Below are 24,252 nucleotides of genomic sequence, written 5' to 3' on the forward strand. Positions count from 1 at the left end.
CACTCAGAGGCGCTTAAGAGGATTGTCAGATGGATAACACACTTTACACTAAGAGACACTGAAGTTCATTGTTGGATGTGTAGCATGCTATTCACTAAGAGGCAATACACTCAGAGGCAATGAAGGCCATTGTCGGATGGGCAGCAGCCCTATACACTCAGAAGCATTTAAGAGCATTGTCGGATGGGTTGAACACAATACACTTAGAGGCACTGAATGTAATTGTTGGATGGGTACTCTACACAATCTAAGGCATTTAGGCTCTCATTACAACCCTAGCGGTCGGTGATAAAGTGGCGGTCATACTGCCAACAGGCTGGCGGTAACCAAAATGGAATTATGACCACGGCAGAAACCGATCAGACAGGCAGCCACTTTAACACACCAACCACTACAGCAGAATCAACAAGCACCACAGCAGTAACCGCCAACAGCCAGGTGGAAGACACTGTACCGCCCACTGTATTTAGAATTTCCAATCCGGCACCTTTCCTGGGGCGTTACCAATGACATTAAAAGCCTGGAGGAAACACTGCACAGAAGTCAAAGGACTCGCCTGTGGAGACTCAGGGAACAACCACAACGCCATGGAGCCAGAGCTGCAAATATTTCCAATGCTCGGCTACCTTCTGCTGCATTATGAACATCAACGCCAGTGAAGGCGACCACAGTAAGTACTGCCGCCTAGCACACAAGGGAGTGGGGAGGAAAAAGAGAGTGACACACACACGCAACACGCAACACCCCACTCCCACCCCCAACACCATACACACAACCAGATGCACAAACATTACATATTCACCCCGTACCCCTCAGGAATAACGTAAGGACAAAATGATTTGAAGAAAGTGAGTGTAATACAATAGAATACTAGGAATAAGTGCATCAAAATACAAACGTATATACATATTTACAAATGTCGGGACACTGCCAAGTCCTCAATGTCCGTGGGCCACAGGTCCACAACACATAGGCCAAGGCCCCATCTCACTCCTGCAACAACACGGAGAGAACACTGCAGGGGCATCAGGTCAAAAATACACAGGCACCTCAGGGGGACGGGGAATGGGGGGGCACCTCAGCCAGAAGATGGTACAACACCATGGTCCTGGAGGGGGCTACATGCCCTGTGCGATCTCCTGGGGAGTGCAAGGCAACAGCCTCTCAAGTGGGTGGTTTTCCCACTGCTTGATCCTGGGGAGTGCAATGCCACAGTCTCTCAAGTGGGTGGTTTGCCCACTGCTTGGTCCTGGGGAGTGCAAGGCCACAGTCTCTCAAGTGGGTGATTTGCCCACTGCTTGGTTCTTGGGAGTGTAAGGCCACAGTTTTTCTAGTGTATGGCTTCTTCCACTGGTTCTGGAGGGGGCATTGTGCCCAGTGTGCTTCATCCTGGGAAGGATGGGGTGAGTGGATGGCTTCTTCCACTGGTTCTGGAGGGGGCATTGTGCCCAGTGTGCTTCATTCTGGGAAGGATGGGGTGAGTGGATGACTTCTTCCACTCGTTCTGGAGGGGGCATTGTGCTCAGTGTGTTTCATCCAGGGAAGGATGGGGTGAGTGGATGGCTTCTTCCACTGGTTCTGGAGGGGGCATTGTGCCCTGTGATGCAGATCTTGGGGACTGCAAGGTCACAGACTCTCAACTGGGTGTCAGACCCACAGGATTTGCAGGGGCCAGGCTGCACAACAGCCCATGGACGCAGGACTACACACTGTCTGCCGAAGGTGACGGCTGCTCAGTGGTGGCAGTGATGGTGTCCGTGCTGGCAGTGGTGGGGGGAGGCTCCAGCCCATCCCCTGCAGCCTGGGACGGCTGCCCACTGGGGCTGCTGCTGCTGGCAGTGGTGCTGGTGGCGGTGCTGGCAGTGGTGGGGGGAGGCTCCAGCACATCCCCTGTAGCCTGGGATGGCTGCCCACTGGGGCTGCTGCTGCTGGCAGTGGTGCTGCTGGTTGAGCTGGCAGTGGTGGAGGGAGGCTCCAGCCCATCCCTTGCAGCTTTAGACGGCTGCCCACTGGGGCTGCTGCTACTGGCAGTGGTACTGGTGGTGGTGCTGGTGGTGGTGCCGGCAGTTGGGGGGGGGTGCTCCAGCCCTTCCCTTGCAGCCTTGGATGGCTGAACCACCATGGTTGGTAGTGGGGGCTCAGAATGAGTCCCAGCACCAGGCCTCCTGTCCTTTCTGCCTGTGGGTGCAGGCCCCTTGCCCTTCCTGTCAGCAGCCGGGGATTGCACCTTGCCCTTCCCTGTAGTAGATGGGGGTGCCTCCTTGCCCTTCCTAGATGCTGCTGGTGCAGGCACCCTTTCAGTGTGGCTGCCTGGTGCCCAGGATCCTCTCACACCTGCAGTAGCTGTTGACACTACTGTGGCCGTGGACTGGATGGCTGAGGTGCTCGCCTGGGTTCTGACCAGCGTGGCCCGACGTGAAGGACGGGGGGAGTGGTAGGGAAGAGGTCAAGGGTGGAGAGGAAAAGCTTCTTAGGGACATTGGGGTGGGAAGAGGGTGAAGGTTTGGGAGTGGAGGAAGAGAAAATGGTTGTAGGAGGTGTCTGTCTGCTGATTCTGTGTGCAGGTGCATGGGCTGGATGCTGTTGTGAGGTGGATGGCTGTTGGGTGTCTGAGTGCTTGTGTTTGTGTACTTTCAGAGGAGGAGGCACAGACACAGTGGGAGAGGACACAGGGGACGTGTGCATGGATGTGGGGATGGTGACTGCCAGTGAGGGGTTTGTACTGATAGGTGTGCTGATGATGGAGGTAGTGGATGAGGATGTAGTGCATGCAGGTGTGAGTGTAGACGCTACTGGGAGGGAGATGGATGATGAGGAGGAGGGGGACACAGTGGAGGCAGTGAATGTTGATACGTCTGCATCTGGATGGTGTTTGTGTGAGTGCCTGTGGGATGATGTGTGGTGCTTGTGTTTGCCTGAACCGCTCCTGTGTGTTGTCCTGGGTGCAAGCTGGTCTGCCTGTGTGCTTGGGATAGGTTGAGGTTCAGGGGAATGGAATGCATTTGTTTGTTGCAAATGGGCTGCCAGCTCATGGATGGCATTCACAATGGTTGACTGCCAAACAGAGATGGATCGCAGGAGGTCTATATCCTCCTCACTCAGGGCAGCAGGGCTAACTGGGGCAGGGCCTGAGGTGCCTGGGGCGAAGGAGATGCCCACCCTCCTGGGTGAGCAGGCACGGGAAACATGCTGAGGGGCTGCTGGGAGGGTGGAGCTTCCATCGGAGGAGGTATCACTGTCAGAACTGTCCCTTCCAGTCTCCGCCGTGGTGCTCCCCTCGCCCTCTGTCCCACTGGTGCCCTCCCCGTCAGTGGATTTGGCGTCCTGGGCCCTGTGGGATGCAGCTCTCCCCGTTGCCGGTGCCTCTGCTCCTCCGCCAGATGATGCAAATGCACATAATGACAGGGTGACAAAACAAAAAGGGGGGGAGAGAGACAAAGGATACACTTGGTCAATGGCGGCAACAACACCACCGTTGGCGTACACAGCACACACAGGGAACAGCCCTATGCACTAGGCAATGCACTACCAGTCACAATGCTACTCACCAGCCCATGGTCAGAGATACCTAATGCCAATTGCAGCATACCTGAGACCCTCGGACCCCTGCCCAGTAGTGGATGCCTACTAGCTTGGTTGGAGGAGGTTTACATCAGACCCTGCCCAACACGGGACTTACCGTGCAATGTCCGGCCTGGCCTAGGGGCACCCACAGGCCCACATCCCCCACCCGGATGCCACCCCACCACACCACACGCAAGTAGTAAATTGGGGCACTGTACTCACCCCCTTGTGGCTGCTGTGATGCCCCCAAGCGCCCATCCAGCTCCAGATAGGCCACTGCCAGTATGCGGGCCATCAGGGGGGTCAGGCACCCCTTCCTCGTTGGGAAGCCATCCCCAACTGGGCCTCCGCAGTCTTCTGTGCCCAGCGTCTCAGATCCTCCCACCGTTTCCGACAGTGGGTGCTCCGCCTGCCGTAGACCCCCAGGGTCCTCATGTCCTTGGCGATGGCACAGAATATACCCTTTTTTTGATGGGCGCTGACATGCAGACAAATACACATAGGAAAAGCTATCAGTCAGACCGTCCTGCCTGTTACACTCATGGCCCACCATAGCCCTCACATCCCCTTATGCACAAACATGGCCCACCATACATGCAGAATTCTGCCCAGGGCCCTTCCACCAACCCCCCCCACACGAGGCCCTCACACACAGCACTCCATGCATTCATGCCCCATGCATTGTGCTCACAATGTACTCACCTGTTGGTCTGGAGGCCCATATAGCATTCAATACTGGGGTAGGACCCCATCCACCAGTCTCTCCAAATCCACAGGGGTGAAGGCAGGGGCCCTTTCCCCAGTGACACGAGCCATGGTCGGTTCCAGACACAGGTCACAGCAGCACTTGCAGTGTAGGTCCTCTCCTGTTGAAGGTCAGGTAGCAAGTGAGTGAACAGATAGAAAATGGCGGTCACGTCCGCGGCGGTGCGTAACGTCACCACCAGCTTACATCACCATTGGCCACTGTAACCCATAGGGCCCAATAGTATCCAATGAGGAGTTGCACGGCAGTTCTCGACCTCCTCCCGCAATGGCGCACGTCAGCGGAATTAACTCATTTCCACCTGTCCCTCCATACAGGACAGACGGCCGCCATTTACGGGGGGGGGGCAGGCCATGGCACCTAACTGCTTCACAGTACATATAGGCACCCTTTGGGACTATCCAAAAATATACTGTTACAGTGACAACATGCAATGCAGTGTAGTGTTTGGAAATATGGAATACTGACCATCTGCTCACCGTTTTGCCCCCTAGATAGCAACCACTGTGGGTTAATAGGAGATGGAGACACCCCCCGTGTACAGGCCCCTGGTGGACTTGGCAACAATGGAGTAACTGCACATTATCCTCATCTATAGACTGGACAGGGCCACAATCACAGAGCTGTGTGCCCATTTGGAGCCTGATCTGATATCTGCAATCCGTCAGCCCACCGGGGTCCCCCCTCTTGTGCAAGTCCAATCTGTGCTCCATTTCCTGGCAACAGGCTCCTTTCAAGTGACAGTGGGCTTGGCAGCAGGAATGTCTCAGCCAATGTTTTCAATAGTGCTGACCAGAGTGCTGTCTGCACTGAATAAACACATGCGCAGCTACATCGTTTTCCCCCAGGTGGAGGATTTGGCCACAGTGAAAGCTGATTTCTATGCAATGGGACATATCCCTAACATTACTCGGGCTATTGATGGTACACATATTGCATTTGTCCCCCCCCCCGAGAAAATGAACAGGTGTTCAGAAATCAAAAGAGATTTCACTCCATGAATGTGCAGATAGTGTGCCTGGCGGACCAGTACATCTCCCATGTCAATGCAAAGTATCCTGGGTCTATGCATGATGCCTTTATCCTGAGGAGTAGCAGAATCCCATATGTGATGGCTCAACTCCAGAGGCACTGGGTTTGGCTAATAGGTGAGCCCTGGTTCCCACCCAGTGGATGTTGGTGTATGGTTATGGTGTGGGCCCTAAGGGTTAGTGTGTGGCTAATAGGTGTCCCTCGATATTTGCAGGTGACTCTGTTTGCCTCTGATGGCTACTGACCCCTTTGAAGAATCCCAGGACAAGGGCAGAAGAACGTTACAAATGAGGCACATGGGCGAACAAGAAGAATCATAGAGAGGACATTCGGCCTCCTGAAGGCCAGGTTTCGCTGCCTCCATCTAATAGGTAGATCCTTGTACTACTTACCCAAGAAGGTCTGCCAGATCATCGTGGCATGATGTATGTTGCACAACCTTGCCTTGCGTCGCCAGGTGCCTTTTCTGCAGGAGGATGAGGCTGGAGATGGGCTTGTGGCAGCAGTGGACCCTGTGGACAGTGAAGATGAGGAGGCAGAGGATGAGGACAACAGAAGTGCAATAATATGACAATACTTCCAATGACACACAGGTAAGACACTGTAACTTGACTTTTCATTGACAGTTTTGTGTTTGACATTGTCACTGGCAGGCTGATTTTCCCACTTCTATGGCCACTTACTGTACCCTTTGGCATCTCTATTTGCAGATATTTGTGCCCCACTACCGCTCCTGGTGTGCTGACTGCAGCCAACTACGGGTCATTCCTATGTATACATTACTGTACAGTTGTATTGCAGTGTTTATACCTTGTTAAACAAATACATAGTTCAATCATTTGACAGACTCCATACTTGTATTATTTTTCAAATGGTGTTTATTTAAGTGCTAATAAGTAGAGGGGGATGTGCAATGGGCTGGGTTGATGATGGAGGAAAGTTCAGGATAGGGTCCAGGCTATGTGGATCACAGGTGCATTGTCCAAGGGGGCATAGGAAGTGTAGCAATGGCAGTTCAAGGTGGACAGGGTGGCAGGGTGGGACCAGTCTTATTTCCTGGTGGAGGTCTTGGCAATAGTCTCTGGCTTCTGCCTGGATCGCAGGGACTGTTTGCGGGGTGGTTTTCCATCGGCAGGGGGAGGGGTGCTGGTGGCCTGTTGGTCCTGTGGCAGGGCCTCCTGTCCACTAGCGGCAGCGGAGGTGGAGGGCTGTTCATCGGTTTGGCTAGTGGTATGGGCCTGGTGGTGTGCCACTGCCTCCCTCTTAGTGTTTCCCATGTCTGTCAGCACCCCTGCAATGGATACCAGGGTGGTGTTAATGGACTTCAAGTCCTCCCTGATCCCCAGGTACTGTCCCTCCTGCAGCCGCTGGTACTCCTGAAACTTGTCCAATATCTGGCCCATCGTCTCCTGGGAATGGTGGTATGCTCCCAGGATCCTGGTGAGTGCCTCCTGGAGAGTAGGTTCCCTGGGCCTGTCCTCCCCCTATCAGACAGCAGTCCTCCCAGCTTCCCTGTTTTCCTGTGCCTCTGTCCCCTGAACTGTGTGCCCACTGCCACTGACCCCAGTTCCCTGATCATCCTGTGTTTGTGGGGTGCCCTGGGGTCCCTGTAGTGGTGGACACACTGCTGATTGACGTGTCCTGGGGACAGAGGTATGGGCCCGCTGGGTGGGTACTGTGGTGGTGTTTCCTGATGGGGGAGGCTCTGTGGTGGTAAGGGACTGTGCCTGGGTAACCGACTGTCCGGAGATCCCTGATGGGCCAGGTTTGTGATCCTGATCCAGGCGTCCAGAGCTGCTGTCATCACTGTGGGCCTCTTCTGGGGGGGTCTGGATGTTGCTGGCACCTCCTCTCCGGTGACGTTGACTGGGGGACCTGTGGGGATGTAAATGCAGTTTTATTGTTTCTGCATGTGGCATGGGTGTGTTGCCCTCCAAGGTTGTTATTGCCCTGGCAGCTTCGCCTTGTGTGAGTAGTTATTTGGTGGTCTAGCTGTTTCCCACTAGTGTGCATGCTTTAGTGATAGGTGTCCATGCAGGTGTGTGATGGGGGTCCATGCATTGGTGTTGCATGCAGGGCTTGGTATTGGGAGGGGTGGGTTGTGATGGTGGGGTGTGTAGGAGGTGGTGGAGTGATGGGAGTGTGGGTAAGGGTGGGGGTTTGTGATGGCATGCAGGTAGGGAGGGTGATAGTAATAGAGATTTGACTTACCAGAGTCCAGTCCTCCTCCTATTCCTGCCAGGCCCTCAGGATGCATGATTGCCAAGACTTGCTCCTCCCATGTTGTTAGTTATGGGGGAGCAGGTGGGGGTCCACCACCAGTCCTCTGTACAGCTATTTGGTGTCTTGCTGCCACATAACTGTACCTTCCCCCGTAGGTCGTTCCACCTCTTCCTGATGTCATCCCTTGTTCTGGGGTACTGTCCCATGGCATTGACCCTGTCCACGATGCTCCGCTATAGCTCCATATTCCTAGCAATGGATGTCTACTGCACCTGTGATCTGAATAGCTGTGGCTCTACCGGGATGATTTCCTCCACCATGACCCTCAGCTCCTCCTCAGAGAATCTGGGTTGTCGTTGTGGTGCCATGGGTGTAATGTGAGTGGTTTGGGTGAGGGTGTGTGGTGTGATGTGTTGGGGTGTGTGATGTAAGGTGCGCGAATGGTGTATAGGTGATGGTGTGTGGCTGTGGTCTTGTCTGTGGTCTTGCTATCTCTCTTGTGGCACTTGTTTGTTTTCATAAACGGTTGTGGGTAGTGTGGGTGTGTGTTTTATAGTGGTGTGGGTGTGATGTGTGTATGTATGTCAGGTGTGTGTAGTTTGAATTGTCCAATGTTGTATGTGTGTGTGTATTTTGAGCGCAGCGGTATGTAGTGCCAATGGTTTACCACCATTGAATGTCCACCGCAGTGATTCGTGGGTCATAATGTTGAGGGCGTAGTTCTGTTGGCGTAACGGTGCGGGTTTTGCTACCGCCAGTTTATCACCGGCCTTTGGGCTGGCGGACTTGTGTGTGTGGCTGTATAGTGACGGATTGCTATGTGTGTGTCATAATATGGGTATCGGTGAGCCGCCACAGCGGTGGTATGTTGGCAGCAGTCAGCATGGTGGTAAGCGGTACTTACCGCCAATGTCATAATGAGGGCCTTAGTACCATTGTCAGATTGGTAGTACGCTATACACCCAGAGGCACTGGTGGTCATTGACAGATTGGTGGCACGCTATACACTCAGAGAGAGTGAAGGTCATTGTTGGATGGGTAGCAATCTATACACTCAGAAGCGCTCAAGGTCATTGTCAGATGAGTAGCACAGAATACACTTAGAGGTGCTGAAGGTAATTGTTGGATGTGTAGCACGCTATACACTCTGAGGCGATGAAGGTCACCATCAGATGAGTAGCACACTATACACCCAGAGGCGAAAACAAATAAATGTTGGATAGGTAGCATGCTATATACTCAGACCCGAAGAAGGTCATTGTCAGAAGGGTAGCATTCTTTACACTTTGAGGCTCTGAACAGCATTTCAGCTAGGTAGCACACTACACACTCAGAGGCACTGAAGGTCAATGTTGGGTGGGTAGCAGCTTATACATGTTGAGACGCTTAAGGTCATTATTGGATGGGTAGGACAGTATAAACTCCAAGGCACTGAAGTTCATTGTCATATGAGTAACACGCTATAAATTCAGAGATGCTGAATGTGATTGTCGGATGAGTAGCACGCTATACACTCAGAGACGCTGAAGATCATAGTCGGATGGGTAGCATGCTATGCATCATAGGCTCTGAACAGCATTTGAGCTGGGTAGCACTCTATACACTCAGAGGCACTGAAGGAAAATGTCGAGTGGGTTGCAGGCTGTACACTTAGAGGACCTGATGGTCAGTGTTGGACGGTAGCATGCTACAAACTCAGAGGCACCTTAAGAGCATTGTCAGGTGGGTAGCACACTGTACCCTCACAGGTACTGAAGGTAATTCTTAAATGGGTAGCACGCTATACACGCAGAAGCGCTGAAGGTCATTGTTGGATGGATAGCACGCTATATTCTCAGTGGCACTTAAGAAAATTGTCAGATGGGTATCACTCTATACATTCAGAGGCACTGAAGGTCATTGTCGGATAGTTAGCACACTGTACACTCAGAAGTGCTGAAGGTCATTTTCGGATGGGCAGCACACTAGACACTTAGAGGCACTGAATGCCATTGTTGGATGAGTACCACTCTATACACTCAAAGGCACTTAAGAGCATTGTCAGATGAGTAGCACTCCATATACGTAGAGGCGCTGAAGGTCATTGTCAGATGAGTAGCACACTATACACTCAGAGGCGCTGAAGGTCATTGTCGGATGGGTAGCACGATATTCACTCAGAAGCTATGAAGATCGTTGTCAGTGGGGTAGCATACTATAGACTCAGAGGACCTGAACATCATTATAGCTGCGTAGTACACTATACACTAAGAGGCACTCAAGGTCAAAGGGTGGGTAGCACGCTATACACTTAAAGACGCTGAAGGTCATTGTTGGATGGGTAGCATGCTATGCACACAGAGGAGCTGAAGGTCATTGTGGGATTGGTAGCATGCTGTACACTCACAGGTTCTTAAGAGCACGGTCAGATTATAGCACACTTTACACTCAGAGACACTGAAGATCGATGTTGGACGGGTACACTGGTATACACTCAGAGGCGATGAATGTCATTATCAGATGAGTAGAACACAATACACTCAGAGGCACTTAAGAGCATTTTCAGATATTTAACACACTATACACTCAGAGGCGCTGAAGGTCATTTTCAGATGGATAGTACACTATATACTCAGAAGCACTGAAGATCGTTTTTCGGATGGGTATCACGCTATATATTCAGAAGTGCTAAAGGTCATTGTTGGATGGGTAGCACGGTCTATACTCAGAAGTGCTGAATGTTATTGTCCAATGGATAGTATGCTATACACTCAGAGACGCTGAACAGCATGTCAGATGGGTAGCACACTATACACTCAGAGGCGCTGAAGCGCATTGTCGGATGGGTATCACACTATATATTCAGAAGTACTGAAGGTCATTGTCAGATGAGTAGCATGCTATACACTCAGAGGCGCTGAAGCGCATTGTCGGATGGGTAGTACACTATACACTCAGGCGCTGAAGCGCATTGTCGGATGGGTAGTACACTATACACTCAGAGGCGCTGAAGCGCATTGTCGGATGGGTAGCATACTATACACTCAGAGGCGCTGAAGCGCATTGTCGGATGGGTATCACACTATATATTCAGAAGTACTGAAGGTCATTGTCAGATGAGTAGCATGCTATACACTCAGAGGCGCTGAAGCGCATTGTCGGATGGGTAGCACACTATACACTCAGGCGCTGAAGCGCATTGTCGGATGGGTAGTACACTATACACTCAGAGGCGCTGAAGCGCATTGTCGGATGGGTATCACACTATATATTCAGAAGTACTGAAGGTCATTGTCAGATGAGTAGCATGCTATACACTCAGAGGCGCTGAAGCGCATTGTCGGATGGGTAGTACACTATACACTCTGGTTCCCCTGTGAATTGGGTAAGTTCCGGATACTGTTTTACCTGTTCTCACTCTTGCCAGCGGTGACGTGCCAGCGGTGACGTGTACAACAAGTCCACCCATTTGACCCAATCTTCACCCATTCCCATACGGAGCATCACTGCTCTCAAGTAGTCCCATCTGATCGAGTCAAATGCCTTCTCAAAATCCACCGCGAGCAACACCCCTGCTGCAGGTTTCATGTCGCTAGGCATATTCAGTACCGCAAAGAGACGTCTCAGGTTTAAGGAGGTGCTGCGATTCGGGACGAAACCATTCTGGTCTACATGTACCAGAGTTGGTACAAGAGGGAGTAAACGGTTGGCCAAGATCTTGCTTAGTATTTTTAAATCACTGTTTAGCATTGACAGGGGGCGGAAGTTAGTCACCGAGGGTTGCCTAGATTTTGTCTTAGGGAGTGGGACTACCATTGCCTCTCTCATGGTGCACGGCATTATCCCATTCTGTAGCGATTCTGTATACATCTCTACCAACTGGGGGGTCAGTTGCTTCTCGAATTTTTTATAAAAGTCCATGGGGAGGCCGTCTGTTCCCGGGGTCTTCCCTGAGGCTAATTGAGCTATAGCTTCACTGACCTCCGCCACCGTCACTGGGCCCCCCAGCCTATCCCTGTCTCCGGCCATCAGGCTCGTTATAGGTATATGTTGTAGGTAATTATCAAAGACCTCCGTACTGATTTCAGCCGGTTTTCCATATAAAAAGGTGTAATATTCCTTGAATGCATCATTTACAGGGCCTGGTCTACTTCTGCATGACCCTTCCTTATCCAGCACATTTGTGATGGGCTCAGCATCTCCATCCGGCTTCACCAACCAGGCTAACATTTTCCCAGACCTACCCTCTTCAGATTGTAGGGAGGCAAAGTATTTTTGTGTGCTGTGGCATCTAAGTTGTTCTTCGATCTGGGAATGGTCTCTCTTTGCCTGAGTATATTTCTCATTTACTAGTGTGCCAGTCCCCTGAGTAAGTTCTCCCTCATGTATTATCTTCTCTAGCGTAGTCAGCTCCCTTTCAAGTGTGCGTCTCACTCCGGCCGATTGTCCAAGACAAAAACCCCTTGTCACCACCTTGAGGGCCTCCCATTCCGTAGATCTAGAGGTGGTGGATCCACTGTTAAATTGAATATGGTCAGTCAGATGCTGTCTCAGGGCGTCTCTATATGCTGGGTCCTCAAGTGCTGTAGGGGACAATCTCCAGGTCGGAATGGGGGGCCTAATCTCTGCTGCCCTCCATGTTACCAATAGGGGGCTGTGGTCAGACAGTGTACGGCCCAGATATTCTGAGTGAACCATCCCACGTGCAAGGTCTGCCGTACACGCCACCCTGTCGATTCTGGTGTGGAGTCGGTGAAGGCCCGAATAATATGAGTAATCCCTGTCGTGTAAGTGTTGTTCCCGCCATATATCCACTAGCCCCCAGTAGCTCATCCATTCACTAAGTTTCCCAGCTATCTTACTTGACATTGCACCCTGTAGTGGGGGGGAGGATCTATCCAAGTCTACATCTAATATACTATTGAAGTCCCCTCCAACCAAAAGCTCTCCTCTCCTCTGGCGGGTGAGGTGGCTCGATAATCTCGTCAAAAAGGGGATCTGGTGTGCCGCATAGCTGTCCCTCCAGAACCACGAACCTCCCCTCACGATCTATGTTGGAAGCTTCTATCTCTAGGGGAACCCCTGCACGGATCCAGATCATTACTCCCCTTGCGTACGCTGAGTACTCTGTTGCGAACACCCGCCCCCTCCACCTACGTCTCAATCTCTCAGGTTCACCAGCCGCCAGGTGGGTCTCCTGTAGCATTGCTACCTGTATATTCCTCCTTTTTAAATAAGCCAGTATTTTGTGTCGCTTGGCCGGTGACCCCATCCCTCTAACGTTCCACGTTAAGAAATTGTATTCTGCCATGTTGGTGATTTTTAAATTTACATTGGCTACTCTTTGCTACTTTTACCATCTGCTGTCCCCTGATCCTTAGTGAAGCACTGTTGTTACGCAACCATTCACCACCCCTTGCCATCCTAACTAGTAACTGCTTATCCCAACTCCCCCTCCCCAGGGCACCTCTCAAACAGTAGGCTGCCCAAAAACAGAAAAAACACCTGTGCAACAGTGCAGCATGTTTCATCTTTTAGTTGCAGTTCTCGCCAGTCCACCTGTACGGGCGAGATTCCAGTAGGGGGGTGGCCCTGCACGGAGGGGCCATTAGTGCACCATTTGCGCCCGCCCCGGGGTATCAGGTAAGCCTCTGGGCCTCAGAGGTCATCTGCAGTTTGTGGGGTCACTACCGGGGCCTGCACCGAGCTGCTCGAGCCCCCTGCCGATGACATCACAGTCTCGTCAGATTCACCGCCAGAGTCCTCCCGGGGGGTCCCCTCTCCGTTCACACGGGCCGCTGCCTCCAGTGCTGCTCTTCTGCCACTTTCTTTTTGGTTCCGGGATGGTGCCAAGCGTGGGCGACTTCGGGTCCATCTTTCCCTGGGGGGCCGGCGCGGTCCACCCCCGGTCGGGCCCCCCCTCCTGAGCCGCTCTGTCTGGGTCCCATGAGTTTCCAGCCATTCCCATGCCTCCTCCGGGGATTGAAGAAATTTTGTTTTACCGTCAAGCATTACTTTCAGCTTAGCCGGGTACAGCAACGAATATTGTATACCTTCGTCCCTTAGGGCCCTTTTGACTGCCATGTATGAGGCACGCTTACTCTGTACCTCTACTGTAAAGTCCGGGAACAGCGTGACTTCGCCATTTGCTACCTTAAATGGGCCCTCTTCTCGCGCCCTTTGTAGCAAGATGTCCCTGTCTCTATAGTGTAGTAATCTTGCGATCACCACTTGGGGGGGCCTGCCCGGCGCCAGGGGCCTCGCAGGCACGCTGTGCGCTCTTTCCAGAGTGTAGAATGAAGTCAGCAGGCCCGGTGCCACCACTGTGCTCAACCATTTTTCCAGGAATTCTACCATATTTGATCCTTCTGCCCCCTCCGGGAGGCCCACCACTCGCACGTTATTCCGCCGGCTTCTCTCCTCTGCGTCCTCAGCTCTTCGCTCTAGTCGCATCACTCTATCTCTGAGATGCGACATTTCGGCCTGCAGGTCTTTTTGTTTTGGTGCGATGTCGGCCAGTGTGGTTTCTGTCTCTTTGACTCTGTCCGATAATTTGTGATGGTCAGCCCTCAAGAGGCCCAGTTCAACCGCGACCTGATTGATGTCGTGTTGCAGTGTTAACTTAGTGTCTTCTATCGCACCCAATATTTTGTCCAGGGTGTCCTGTACATCGACCTGCAATGGACCCCGCACGTCCCCCCCCCGCGCCCGGGGGTCGCTGTACCGTCCATGACTTTAGCCCTGTGGCGGTTCTTAGGGGACATCGATTACGTAGGAGATCGTCCCCCCCCAGTGGCGAATCCGACCACGGTGCGTTAGCTCAGGGGATCCCCCATCTAGGACTTCCGCCTCAAGCGCAGTTCAAGGCCCGCAGGGGCCGCCAGGTAGAATCCCATCAGCACCAGAGACCCGTGCTTTCTCGCTCAGGATCTCCGTGGACTCGGGGCGCGTTGCACCAGGACACGAAGCACCACACCAGTTCGATCACAGTAGTCGCCACTTCAGGGGCCGGACCGGTCCGGTCAGGCAGGGCGGCCCTCCCGGGGCCCGGCCCGTTTCGCAGGAGTGTGCCGGTGCTCAAAGTGGGTGTCCGCTACACCAGAGGCCCCCTCCGCCAGACACAGCGTGCCGCACGCAGGGTCGGCGCCACAGCAAGGCTCCCGGCAGCCGGGCCCCCCGCCAGGCCCAGGGGCTCCGGTCGTTTCTCCTTACTTGCGAGGGTGGGGCCGGAGGGCCCGCACGCACCCCCGGTCGCCGTCACACCGTCCTCCGCGGTCTCGGGAACACAAGGCCTTCCACGAGCAGCCCTGCAGCAACCCCCAGGCAGGAGGGGGGCCGCCCCGTCTCCCCAGCCGCGGTCGGCTGGCTCCCCCTCAAACGGCGCGCGGTCCCACGCCCAGCCGCGTATCCGCTCACTCGCTCAGTCCGGCTCCCGACATTAACGCGGCGACAGGCCCAAGGCCGAGGGGCTCGCCGGCCGCCTCCGACGGGCTCTGCCAGGCTCGCTCTGGGCTCCACCGGTGCTCGGGTCCCCGCACTCGCTCCCCGTCAATTTGCCCCGGGGGGAGGCCCAGGATAACAGGAGAAGTTTAGGCCCCTCCGGAGCAGACGGATCAAGCGTGCGCCATCTTTGGCTTCGTGGCCACGCCCCCTTATACTCAGCCACTTAATGTCATTGTTTGATGGGTACCACTCTGTACACTCAAAGGCGCTCAGGAACATTGTCAGATGGCTAGTACACTAAAAATTCAGAAGCTCTGATGGTCATTGCCTGATGGGTAGCACACTATAAACCCAGAGGTGGTGAAGGTCATTGTTGGATGGGTAGCACTCCATACGCTCAGAAGCTCTGAAGGTCATTGTCAGATGAGTAACACGTCATACACTCAGAGGTGCTGAAGGTCATTGTCAAATGGGTAGCACTTTATAGACCCAGAGGCGATGAAGGTCATAGTTGGATGGGTAGCATGCTATACACTTTGAGGCACTGAAGGTCATTGTTAGATGGGTAGCATGATTTACACTCAGAGCCTCTGAACAGCATTTCAGCTGGGCAGTACACTACACACTTAGAGGCGCTGAAGGTCGTTGTTCAATGAGTAGCACTCTATACACTCAGAGGCACTGAATGTCAGTGTTGGATGCGTAGTACACTATACACTCAGAGGCACTGAAGGTCAGTGTTGGATGGTATCACGCTATGTATTCAGAGGCACTAAAGGTCATTGTCAGATGAGTAGCAGGCTATACACTGAGAGACACTGAAGGTCATTGTCAGATGGGTAGAATGCTATACACTCACAGGGGTTGGAGGTCATTGTCAGATGGGTAGCAAGCTATACACTCACAGGGGTTGGAGGTAATTGTCAGATGGGTAACAAGCTATACACTCAGAGGGGTTGGAGGTCATTGTCAGATGGGTAGCACTCTATACACACAGAGGCTCTGATCGGAATTTCAGCTGGGTAGCACACTATACACTCAGAGGCACTGAAGGTCAATGTCTGGTGGGTAGCAGACTATACAGCTAGAGGCAATGAAGGTCATTGTTGGATGGGTAGCATGCTATACACTCAGGAATGCTGAAGGTCATTGTTGAATGGGTAGCATGCTATATTCTCAGTTGCACTTAAGAGCATTGTCAGATCCGTAGCGCTCTATACACTCAGAGGCACTGAAAGTCATTGTCGGATGGTAGCACGCTGTACACTCAGAAGTGCTGAAGGTCATTTTTGGATGGGTAGCACACTATCCACTCAGAGGCACTGAATGTCATTGTTGGATGGGTACCACTCTATAAACTCAACGGCGCTCAGGAGCATTGTCTGAAGGCTAGTACATTACACACTCAGAAGTGCTGATGGTCATTGCCTGATGGGTAGCATGCTGTAAACCCAGAGGCGGTGAAGGTCATTGTTGGATGGGTAGCACTCATACACTCAGAAGCGCTGAAGGTCTTTGTCAGATGAGTAGCACGCTATACACTCAGGCACTAAAGGACATTGTCGGATGGGCACGCTATACACTCAGAGGCACTGAAGGGCATTGTTCTGTGGGTAGCACGCTACACACTCAGAGGCGCTGAAGGTCATTGTTGGATGAGTAGCACACTATACTTTCAAAGGGGAAGCATCCTGAAGCACGACTCCCGAACAACGAAGTCGTGGAAAACGAAAGCGGAACAACGCTTTCGTTAACCACGACTTCCTTGTTCGGGGCCTTAACCACGCATGTGCTGAACCACGCACATGTGTGGTTAAGGCACAGAAGAAGGGAGTCGGCAGTGGAGGACGACACGATCAAGGAGAAGGTGAGTGGGGCTGGGACTGGGGCTGTTTTAAGGGCAGGGGTGTCGGTGTATTTTTAGTTTTAGGGGGTGGGGGCCAGCTTGGATTAGGGACAGGGGAGGGGGGGTCGGGCATTCTTAGTTTTAGAGGCTGGGGTGGGAGGTGGGGGTATTTTTTCTTTTTGGGGGTGGGGGGCGAGTGGTGATTAAGGTTTAGGGGCAGGGAGGGGCATTTTTAGTTTTAGGGACGGAGGTGGGGGGTCGGGGTATTTTTAGTTTTTGGGGGTGGGGGTTGGGGTGGTTTAGGTTTAGTGGCGGGGGAGGGGAGGTTGGGGCATTTTTTTGTTTTAGGGGCGGGGGCTTGGGGTATTTTTAGTTTTAGGGGCGGGGTGGGGGGTCTGGGGTATTTTTACTCTTTGGGAGTGGGGGGAGTGGGGGGTTGGGGTAGTTTAGGTTTTAGGGCCGGGGTCGGGTATTTTTAGTTTTGGGGGTCGGGGTGGTTTAGGGGTGGGGGTCGGGTTATTTTTAGTTTTAGGGGCGGTTTAGGGGCCGGAGAAGGGGGGTCGGGGTATTTTTAGTTTTAGGGGCGCGGGTCGAGGTATTTTTAGTTTTAGGGTGTGGGTCGGGCGGTTTAGGTTTGGGGGTAGGGGTATTTTTAGTTTTAGGGGTGGGGGTTGAGGTATTTTTAGTTTTAGGAGTGGGGGGTCGGGGTGGTTTAGGTTTAGGGCAGGGAGGGGTGTCTGGGCATTTTTAGTTTTAGGGGAGGAGTGGGGGGTTGGGGTATTTTTATTATTTGGGGGTGGGGGTTTGGGCTATTTTTAGTTTTAGGGGGGTTTAGGTTTATGGGTGGGGGAAGGAGGGTCGGGGTATTTTTAGTTTTAGGGGCGGGGTGGGGGTCAAGGTATTTTTAGTTTTAGGGGTGGGGGGTCGGGCGGTTTAGGTTTGGGGGAGGGGTGTTTTTACTTTTAGAGGTGGGGTGGGGGATCAAGGTATTTTTAGTTTTAGGGGAGGGGGGTGGGTGGTTTAGGTTTAGGGGTTGGGAGGGGGGGTCGGGCAGTCTTAGTTTTAGGGGTGGGGTGGGTGGTCGGGGTATTTTTAGTATTTGGGGGTGGGGGTGGTTTAGGTTTTAGGGGTTTGGGTGGGGTGGAGGGTTGGGGTGCTTTAGGTTTTAGGGGTGGGGGTTGGGGTGGTTTTAGGTTTTAGGGGCGAGGTGAGGGGTTGCTGTAATTTTAGGGGTGGGGAGTTGGGGTGGTTTTAGGGGTGGGGTGGGGGGTTGCGGTAATTTTTAGGGGTGGGTGTGGGGGACCAGGAGGGATGCATGGTGGAACTATGCATGCCGTTCACTAATGCCTTTACCAGGAATGCCTTTACACCGAAAAATCGTTGTTAAGTGATGATTGGTAAAGGCATTAGTGGTAACAACGTGGTCGTTGTTCAGGCATGCGTTGTTCAGGCATGCGTTGTTCAGGCATGCGTTGTTCAGGCATGCGTTTTTCCGGCGCATATTCCTTTCAGAGAGGCCTTGGTTGGACGGATGTCACATATGCAATATGGTCCATATAAAAAGGTTCTTGGTGTCCTATGTGGGTGACCACAATATGCGCTTCCAATTGACCCTTTACAAACAATCACATTTCATATATTTGATCAACATATAATACTTGGGTTAGATACATTTTAATAGCTGAGCAGTAAGTTGTAAATTGATGAGTGAACAACATTCCACAGGCCTCTTACTAAAAAAATTCTATCAGTATTTGGAAGAATTTTACTCCTGTGCTCTCAGCGAACATGATTAACTTGTTTCTAATTCTCTCTTAATACGATGAACTCGCTTCTGAAGCTCAGGGTTCCCTTGCAGTGATCCTTACTCTTGTCTTTTCACCAAGCTTTTGTGATTGCTTTGAACTTTTAATGTGTGTGCGTGGTTTTAGATCATATTAATGGGAGCACTTGGTGGGGTTGTTGAATATGATAATTTCAGGAATTATTATTCAAATGCCCCTTTTTGTTTAAATGTTTACTCCTTTCAGTTTGATTTGAATGTGTGTGATTGGGTAATCCCATATTATTTGAGAAACTTTAAATTAATTTTGATAACAAATTCACCTAAGTACTTTGTGCCTCATTTACAAGCCCTTTACACCACCAGCAGTGTACTATACTGCTCCATATTGACAAAATGACGCATTGGATCCAGTCAGTTTATAAAGCCCTGCGTCACATTATACCTTCTCCACTGGAAAAATGTACAATATTTCACTGTGTCATTCTGTGACTTCACTGCAACAAACTTTTACCACCTGCTCAGAGCAGGTGCCAAATTTACACAGGTCCTTTCCCTATGGGAGACTCCTCGTATTGCTGGAGTTGTGACAGTTTGACGTCACTACTCCAGCGATGCATGAGTTTAGCGCCAACAAATGCTTCAGAATTTCTATTGCATATGTGAAAGCGTGTGCCCTGGAGCTTTGTATTGTAAATACAGCGCATCCATGGCATTGTTAAGGGATGTGTGGGGAGCGCAAGAAATCTGACGCATTGATGCTGATGCGTCAGATTCTTGTAAATGAGCCCCTATGTGTTATGCAAGTGTGTAAGGTATGACTGTTGATGGATGGTTGGTTGAAGGCACTGCCCCCACTCCAGCACTACTTAAATTTGTGCCATAGGTAGAGAGCTCTCTTTGAAATACACCACATGGGCCATTTCAGATGATCATCCACTATGCACGTCTTCCACTCTCCCACAGCACCCGAAGCAATCCTCCTAGTTTAGCAAATGTCTTTGCTTGAAGAATTCAGTATTATTTCCGCACTTTCATTTTGGTTTCTTAGGGACCAGGTATCACAGAAAACTGACTTGATCAGACATTTGCCCAGGAAAGATACAAATATATCTGTGCAAGAACACATGGACAGTTACAAATCTGAGGGTCTTTCTTTTTTTCAATTTTCTTTCAATATTTAAATAGATAAAAATCCTCTGAAAGCCGCTGAGCATGCAATCCAATCCTATTTCATTGTTAATGAGGTCTTGCCTTTAATGTTTAAAAGTATTAAATATTAAGAACTATCCTACTGTTCTGGAAACAGAACCTGGTCCAAGCCGTGGGCGATTAACCCTTTATTAAACATTTTATTGATGTTTAAGAAATGGCCATTTCTGAATACTCACAAAGATCTAAAGTTGTGGATGTTTGAGGAATATTTCATGGCCTCGTCTTCTGACACTTTCCTAACTTGCACTGTTACTGCTGCTACTCCTACATATGTTACTGACCATCTATCTTATTCTACTAAAATTACGATTTGTCATTTCCAACAACTAATTAAACTGCTTACACACCTAAGGGCTTTATTTACGAGGACCTAGAGGCACACTACCTAAGAGTCATTTTTTTTTACACACGGGTGGCGCAGTGTGCCTGCCCATATTTACAAGGCCACGCAAAGCCATCTTGTGTGGCTTTTCATGCCCTTGTAAATATGGACCCCCTTTATTGGATGGACCAATTCTGATGGCTTCAAATGTATTATATTTGAAAACAGTTGAAAATGATAGCACGGTGGTGGTGAGACAGTTAGCAAGGTATTAATAGTATTACCTGGGTCAGACTCAAGTGATGCACAGAAATGTCATAGTGCCATATACACTTCCATGCTGGTAATCATGTCCTCCTAATCAAAGCACTCTGAAGCTGCTGCACGGTGCTGTGCAGCACTTTATCACAAAAAAACAAATACACGTAAATTAAATTAAATAATAAATATTGTGGGGCCTAGATGGACCTAATAAATATTGAGAGTCTGTGTTATCTGAAATGAAGGTGGTTATCTCAAACAACATTAAACAGAGCAATGGAAACCACCTATGTGAAGTTTACACAATGTAATTAAAATGGTATATTCTGTGCTATTAATGTGCTTTGGGATCTGAGTCTCCAACCTACATCTAGACATAACCTAATTAGAAGAAAGTCTTGATAGAACGTTTGGTTGAGCTTAAGTTTATGGATTCCTTTAGCACATCCTTGGCCTTAAATTGCTCATTATGGCCCTCATTACAACCTTGGCGGTATGAACCGCCGGGCGGCCGCCAATACAGCCGCACTAACGTGGGGTCTATTATGAGATTCCCGCTGGGCCTATGGGCGTAAGCCTGGTTTCTGCCCGCCGGGCTAGCGGGGATATCGGCCGCAACACGGGAGCCGGCTCCAAATGGAACCAGCGGTGTTGCGGCTGTGCGACGGGTGCAGTTGCACCCTTCGCGCTTTTCACTGTCTGCAGAGCAGACAGTGAAAAGCTCCACGGGCCGTGGCAGGGGGCCCCACGACTCCCCTTTCTGCCAGCCTTTTCATCGCAGTTCTTACCGCCATGAAAAGACTGGCGGGAGGGGGACTCGCAATCCCCTGGGCAGCGCTGCAAGCACCGGTGCCCTGGGGGATTTAAACCCCCGGTACCAATGTGGCGGGAAACCGCCGGTCCCGGCAGTGCAACTGCGGCACTTCTTCCACTGTCGTAATGCCCATGGATGCACCGCCAGCCTGTTGGCGGTGCTTCCTCCAAAACAGCCCTGGCGGTCTTTGACCGCCAGGGTTGTAATGAGCCCCTCTGTTTTTTAATTTAGTTTGTCATGCATACCATCCTTTTAGCTCAGAGTTAATACTGTTAGACCTGACAGCCTTAGGGTTGTCATCCCCCAATCTTTTGCCTCTACACTTCTCTGACACTATTTTTGCTAGCCTTAGGACTCTGCGCACTTTACCACTGCTAACCAGTGCTAAAGTACATATGCTCTCTTCCTTAAACATGGTAACAGTGGTCAATTCCCAATTTGATTTACTTATAAGTCCCTAGTAAAGTGACCTACACGTGCCCAGAGCCTATAACTTAAGTGCCTATAAATTAAATGCTACTAGTGGGCCTAAAGCACTGATTGTGCGACCCACATAAGTAGCCCCTTAACATGTCTCTCAAGCCAGCCATTGCAAGGCCTGTGTGTGCAGTTTCACTGCCACTTCAACTTGGCATTTAAACGTACTTGCCAAGCCTTAAGCTCCCCTTTTCCTACATATAAGTCACTCCTAAGTTAGGTCCTAGGTAACCCATAGGGCAGGGTGCTATGTAGGTAAAAGGCATTAAATGTACATTAGTGTTTTATATGTCCTGGTAGTGAAAAGCTCCTGAATTTATTTTCCACCACTGTGAGGCCTGCTCCTTTCACAGACTAGCATTAGGTCTGTCCTCATATACTTTTTGAGCGGTAGATACTGATCTGAAAGGGGTAACCCGGTCATATTTAGCATGGCCAGAATGGTAATGGAAAATCCTGCCTATTGGTGAGGTTGGATTTTATATTACTATTTTAGAAATGCCACTTTTAGAAAGTGACCAATTCTCTGCACTTAAGATCACCTGTGCCTTACAGCCTGTCTCCAATCAATGTCTGGTCTGTGCTGGTTGACAACTCCCTTGTGCATTTCACCCAGACAATCACAAACACAGGACACTCAGTCACACCTGCATTCATCCGCATATTGAATGGGTCGTCTTGTACTGGAAGGGTGGAGGGCCTCACACTTACATTTCAAAGGCCAGTGGCCTGCCCTCACACAATGGACTGCTAAACCCCCTACTGGGACCCAGACAGACAGGACTGAACTGAAAGGGGAACTTGTGCACTTCAAAAACCACTCTTCAAAGTCTTCCCCACTTCAAAGACATTTTGGGGTTTATAAACTGGGTGTCTGACCCCACCAACTCAGACACTTCTGGACCTACACCTGCACCCTGTCAGAGGAGATACCTGGCTGCCAAAAGGACTCATCTGGACTGCTTTGCTAAGAAGGACTGCTGCCCTACTTGCTGCCCTGCTGGCCTCTGACTTTGCTGAGAAGGACTTTGCCTTCCCCAAAAGTGCTCTCCAATAGCTTAGATTGAGCTTGCCTCCTGTTTTCTGAAGTCTCAGGGCCAAAAAGACTTTGGTCCTCATTACCACCCCGGCGGTCGGCGGTAATTTGGGGAAAGGTACTTATTACATGCTGGCGGTACCTTTTCCCAAATTATGACATTGGCGGTTTGGCTCAAGCCAAACCTCTAATGTACCAATCCGTCCGCCAGGGTGGTAACTACCGCTGTGCTGGAGACTTCGGTCTCCAGCCAGGCGGTTGTCACAGTCCCACCTTTGGGATTATGACCCCGCCTACCGCCATGGTTTTTCGTGGCAAGCGTACCGCCACGAACACCATGGCGGTTAGCACTATCAGTGCCAGGGAATTCCATCCCTGGCACTGATAGGGGTCTCACCTGCCCCCTCCCACTTCCCAAAGTCCTCCCCCATCCTCCCCCTCCCTCTCCTGCCCCCTGCACATTTCCACACCCACACCCACACGCGCACACATACACACTCATACACACACGCAGACCCACATCCACCCACGCATGCACACATACATACCCACACAACGCAACACACACCAACATACATTGTCGCACACACGCATTCACAACACACAACATACACCCACATTCAGTCATTCACGCACTCATTCAACATAACTCACACCTGCATGCATGCATACAAAAACAGACACACACCCACACACACCCAACACCCCCACACACGCAGACACCAACCCCCACTCCTGTCAGAGAACCTGACTTACCTGCTTGCAGGGGGTCCTCCAGCAGGAGACGGGATGCGGCGCTGCTGCCAACAGCAGCGTCCGCCAGCAAAATACTGCCAGGCCGTATCATTGCTCATGATACGCTCAGCAGTGTTTTGTTGGCGTGGCACTGCTGCTGGCAGCAGCTCCACCTTACCGCCGTCTGCCGCCATTACCGTCAACGGTATTCCACCAGCCTTCTGGTGGAATTCCTTCTATGGTCATAATGAGGGTGGGTGGCTGGTAGACACAGCAATGGTATGTTGACGGCCATGGCGGTAGGCTGTCAATACCGCAAATGTTGTAATGAGGCCTTCATCTCTTCAGGAAACTCCTTGTGCGTTGAAAATAGATGCACCGCCTGCCGGAATCGACAGGAAGCCTCCATTGCGACCGAGAAATCGTCAAACAGCTGACCATAACGATGCAGCCCCGACTGGAAATTCGACGCAGCGCCTGCCTTGCGATGGAAAATTCAACGCATCACCTACCGGATCAACGCAGCCCCGTGCCTTCTTACAGCGCATCAAGGATTTTCCCTGCATCATCCCTCTGCATCAAAATATCCTGCACCACAGTGAGGAACCAAGAGTGCACACCAAAAAACAACGCAAACACCTTGCAGCGTGGAAAGAAACAGCACATCTTCTGTGTCGCTCTGGAAAATTTGATGCAACATCCTATTTTTCCACATATCTCCTCATTTGCAGTCTCCAAGAGTTGGCATTTTTGACG

This window comes from Pleurodeles waltl, chromosome 8, assembly GCF_031143425.1.
Source record: "Pleurodeles waltl isolate 20211129_DDA chromosome 8, aPleWal1.hap1.20221129, whole genome shotgun sequence".
In the NCBI taxonomy this organism is placed as follows: domain Eukaryota; kingdom Metazoa; phylum Chordata; class Amphibia; order Caudata; family Salamandridae; genus Pleurodeles; species Pleurodeles waltl.